The sequence below is a fragment of the Micropterus dolomieu genome, linkage group LG19 (assembly GCF_021292245.1).
Source record: "Micropterus dolomieu isolate WLL.071019.BEF.003 ecotype Adirondacks linkage group LG19, ASM2129224v1, whole genome shotgun sequence".
In the NCBI taxonomy this organism is placed as follows: domain Eukaryota; kingdom Metazoa; phylum Chordata; class Actinopteri; order Centrarchiformes; family Centrarchidae; genus Micropterus; species Micropterus dolomieu.
In genome coordinates, this window is record NC_060168.1 from 32,933,251 (window position 1) to 32,938,291 (window position 5,041).

The 5,041-nt window shown below is 40.7% G+C and overlaps 1 long non-coding RNA gene across 1 annotated transcript; it reads right to left on the minus strand.

Annotated features, from left to right (window-relative positions):
- Nucleotides 1-2,027: 2,027 nt before the first annotated feature.
- Nucleotides 2,028-3,885, minus strand: LOC123957691. The gene is made up of 3 exons (XR_006821864.1): nt 3,858-3,885; nt 3,605-3,655; nt 2,028-2,138 (listed from the first exon to the last, which is right to left on the minus strand). It is a non-coding gene; the product is annotated as an uncharacterized LOC123957691 (long non-coding RNA).
- Nucleotides 3,886-5,041: the final 1,156 nt, after the last annotated feature.

Here is a 5,041-nt window from a genome sequence, read left to right on the forward strand (position 1 = left end):
AGGTCTCAAGCCTTTGAGCAAGAGTCCAAGTCAAGTCTCGAGTCTCTGAGCAAGGGGTCAAGTCTCACGTCTCTGAGCAAGACTCCATGTCAAGCTTCAAGTCTTTGTGCCAGAGTCCAAGTCAGGTCTCAAGCCTTTGAGCAAGAGTCCAAGTCAAGTCTCGAGTCTCTGAGCAAGGGGTCAAGTCTCACGTCTCTGAGCAAGACTCCATGTCAAGTCTCAAGTCTTTGAGCCAGAGTCCAAGTCAAGTCTCAAGTCACTCGTGCTTATGTTGTACCACCTGCTGTGTTCAAACAGGTTGTTCATAAATCTGCATAGCAATAAGGGATTCTGTAACTATAACCTGTTTTTCACTTACAGAGCACAACCATGCAGCCTAATGCGTCTACAACTAATCACAGCTTCTAAACTACTGTAAGTCAACCCCTCCCCCCCCCCCCAGACTCTCAGACCCAGTGTAAAGTTATAACTAAATAACACTGTAACTTTACATGACCAACAATAAACCTGTAACCTGTTTGCAGCCAACGTTAAAGCAAGAAGCAAGCTAACGTTAGGTGGCCATGCTGAGCTTAACATGTTCACTAACCTCAGGTTACTAATCTATTTTGTGTTCAGCGTGTCTTTGTTTGGGTCTTGTTGTATGAAGTTTTAAAGCCAAAGTTTATGATGAATGGCTCAGCAGCTGTCTGTGTTTGTTGTCCTCTCTCACGTGTGGCCGCACGCAGCAGATACTACGTGTTACGCAGGTTATAGGTAACGCAGTGAGGGAGTAACAGCAAGCTCATCAGATGCTTCCTAAAGATACTCATTGTAAACGAGTCCCGCACCTCGAGTCCGAGTCAAGTCTGAAGTCACTGTGTGTGCGACTTAAGTCGGACTCGAGTCTGAGTCTCTAACTTGAGTCCCCATCTCTCAGCACAGCCCAACGGGTCGCTGTGACCTTTGAACCCTCAATAGGTCCAGAGTTTGGTCTCTGCAGAGGTTTGAGCATCTTCGCAGATTCAGAAGGTTCACGTCACGGCAGATGTTTGTGTTTGTTTGTTTGGTTTGGTTGTATTAGACCTTCCCTGCGTCTCTGGAGAAACACAAATGTCCGCCTCCTGCCAGAGTCGATCCATTTCTGCTCCCGGCACAAAAAAAAAGGAAAAAACTAAAATGAAAAAATGATACATGAGTTAACAAATATTTTGGGTGCCTTTCCCTCACTGAGTACCAAACATCCCGTATGAAAAACTATTCGCTGGACAGCCTGTAAATTGAAAGCTTTAGAGATGGTTGTCTAGCAACTGGGGCCCAGTTGCCAAACCCGGCATTACTGCCAATTATGGTGGGCAGGAGAAATTGGTGTCATCCTTTTGATTTGTCCCCCTTTTTCTGACTGTTGAATGTCTCTCTTTTTTCCCAGAAGCAAATCAGCCTTCACTGTAAGATCTAACAATACTGTCGATATCTCTGCCTTTCACCGAACATGAATGGAAAGTGATCAAAACACAGCAGCAAAGTTCACGAAAACATCTCTTAAAATCCCTGTTTTTTTAAATGGTAGTTCTGTAGTGCTTTTGTTCGTGTTTGTTTCCTGCTCTGCTGTCGTTTCTGTAATAGCATAAATCAAACGGCCATTTTCAGCCGTTTGATTTATGCTATTACAGACATGACTCTGTCACATCATCATCCAGTTTCTCAGATTATCATCTTTCATGCCAGGACTCGCTCACTTGCTCATTTTCTCAAAACAAGATCCATAAGTTTTGTAGCAGGGGGGGGGGGGGAGAAATAAATAAGAAGAACGCTAACAATCCCAGAGCTAATGCAGTTTTTCACAATTAGATTTCAGCAGACATGTTTTGCAGCCCCACCTAGCTGCTGGGGGGACACTGATGAAAACTAATGCTGTAATTCTGCTCAGATATTGCCACCTGACTATTAGATTTTGCCCTTGCTCTTGTATGGGGGCCAATGTGCTTGTTGGTTAACCGAATTAGCTTTTGTGTGTTATTGCTTTACGTTCTCACCCAGAGGACAGTTTCAATAATCAGCCGAGGAGGAGGAGGGCGGGGGTGAGGAGGTAGAGGAGGAGTGGGTCACCAGTCAAACAGCCCGCAGGGCCATGAATCAGCTCTGTAGCGCAGAATGAGCTGCAGTGGAACAACAGAAAAATTACAGACATTTTCCTTTAGACCAGGCTTCTTTTTTGTGAGTGTTTGAACAAAGACACGAACACATATAATCAAATCTGATAAGTGGTACTGTTCTGTTTTAAGCTTTACAGAACATATACAATATACTTAAATTCAGATTAGACAGAATTAGGTATTTTCAAACATAACTTAGATGCGAAAGCATTTTAAATTGGCCTGATGCGCCTGTGTGTGTGCTGTTGATGGACCCTATTACTCTAAAATGCCGTGCACAAAAGGAATGGAGGGGCAGCTTACAGCCCTTTTTCTGGCTGCATGTTCCATTTGTGTTCTGTACAAAGCCTCTCCAGATAATGGGGAAGAGTAGATGGTGGTGACATTCTTACTTTCTCTTTGAAAAGTTTAATAGGCGCAGTAGGTCTCCCAAAAAGTTAGTTCAAAAAAAGTATAAATGATGTATATTATTTTTGTATACAAAAAAAATGGTACGAAGATTAGAAGATAATTTAATTTCATCATCAGTGGTTGAAGTATTATGGTACAAGTATCTGGTATGGGAGAGCCAGGACGACTGAAACACAGCAATTTTCTCCAAGCCTTTTCAAGTCTGATATGCTAAACTACCACACCACATACAGTACACAGTTATTAACAAAACCGCGAAAATCCCTGTCTTTTTTTTTTTTGGAATGACGAGTTGTGTTTACTGTTTCATGTGCCAGGGTTATGCTCATATGACAGATTAGTTAGTACTTTAAAACATCCTGAAGTTGTAAATGTCAAATTTTTACAGTTTAGAAGCTAGTGAAGTTTAAACGTCAAGATTCACTGTCGGGACGATTGAAACACCTGTCACAAATCGTCCCGACAGGTAGCCATTCTACTCTATAAAGACACAGGAGATGAATGATCAAATAACAATATTATGTCCAAACTATATTTTTTCTGTTACCACCATAAATAATTTTGCTAAAAATGGTCATGTTCCAAGATGTACCTTATTACAGAATAGAATAGTAGAACTTTCAAGTGCAGAGGCAGGAAAAACTGAGATTTGGGCCCAAAGGCAAAAATACACACAGAGCAGGAGAGGAGCAGAGTCCACTAGGCTGAAGGCTAGACCACCAGGATACTCACATCCAAATACTAGGGTCTTCACAGTGGACCATAAAAAGGGAAGCTGAGACCTAACCTGAATGCTCATTAACTGTTTGATGTTCTACAAGTTATATTTATTGTAATTTTTATTAAGAAAAAGGAACATAACATGTCTGCAATTACATATTAAGAGGGAAGCTGTCATTTTAAATAAAAACAAGAATAATATAAACAATTTAAATGTATATCGTTGTGTTTCATCCGTCCCCCACAGTGAGGACGAATGAAAGAACACATTTCGTTTAAAGTTAAATTAAACCAAAGTCGGTCCACATTTTTAAAATCAGATATATACACAATATCACCTGGCGACCCTGTACGCAGGATAAGCGGTTGACGATGGACGGATGGATCACCTGGTTGATAGAACACACACGTGAGTTGTTGACCACAACAACAACATTACATTTTCTTTTAAAATGACGTATATCCGAAAAGTGTTTCAATCATCCTGCCTCTCCTACAGATAAATTACTTTTCTGAGTATCATTAGTTATATATTCTATATATAAGAAACTATAAATATAGGAACTTTTTTAAAAAAAATAGTTCTCTTACTATTGTACTCAAAAACATTGATCTGAAGCTCAATCCTGAGGCTGCTCTGTAAGTAGTTTTCTAACAAATTTCCGGTTAGTCCTGCCCACGTCCGGATGAAGCCCCGCCCATTCCGAGCACAAATACAGCTCATTTAATTTGTTCAACAGATACAGATATAGATAGTGGTGTACTCGCTAGCCCACAGATAGGATCTCTTGTTGGCATGGTCATCATCAACCATCCTCTTAACATCATCTACTAAATGAACATCATGCTGTGTTGAAGAAGACTTGAAACTAGCGACTCATCAGGAAAGTGTTTACTGAGGTAATAAATCAGCTGAAAAGTAGCTTCATCTTCTCAGAGACTTCTATACAATCACACTTCTTTCTGGGGCCGGTGGAGTCGCCCCCTGCTGGCTGCTAGAGAGACACTAGCACTTTGGCGTCAGTTTTCAGACCCAGAGATTTCCGCTTAATTATGATTTGAGTGCTGCATTGCGCTCCAACTGGTGGCTGAAAGATACACTGCAACAGGCCTTTTGGGTGTTTCCCTGTTTTACAAGATCTGTCAGTCAGGTTGGGAGAGATGGCAATTGTGAATCCTAGGTTTTGAATTTTGGGTAATAGAAACAAAAAGGGGACAATTTTTATATTAACTTTGCTTCTATTAACTGTGTCTAATGTGAAAGTGTCTTTCTGGAGCTTAACCCTCTGAGAATCAACTCTGCAGCTCCATGCAGGCTTTTAGCCTCTTTTAGCTCAATATTTTGGTTGTTTGCGTGTGTCATGCTGTAGAGTTTACACTACTGTTTATAGTGCACCACTTTGCCAGTTGGGATCCAAAAACATAAAATGCTGCACGAACTGCACTAACTAGAAATAATACAGTGCCTATATTGAAGACTTTAGAACACTGAAAACTTCATAAATAGGTGAAATATAATTTCAGGATGTCTCTGGGTTTTCACAATGTCACGCCAGCTATTGCATCACATCAGTTGTATTTTCTTTTTTCAGCCTATTCACCTTAGTATATTTCTGTATTTTATTTCCTGAACATTGCATATAGCATAGCATAGCAGACACTGCCCACCAACACTACACTTCCAGTTATTTTAGTTTGCTAACTTTATTTGTCATTTCTGCAGTGTCACAGCACCACAAACTGAAAGTTATAGTCAGTTCAGTTCACAAACAGAC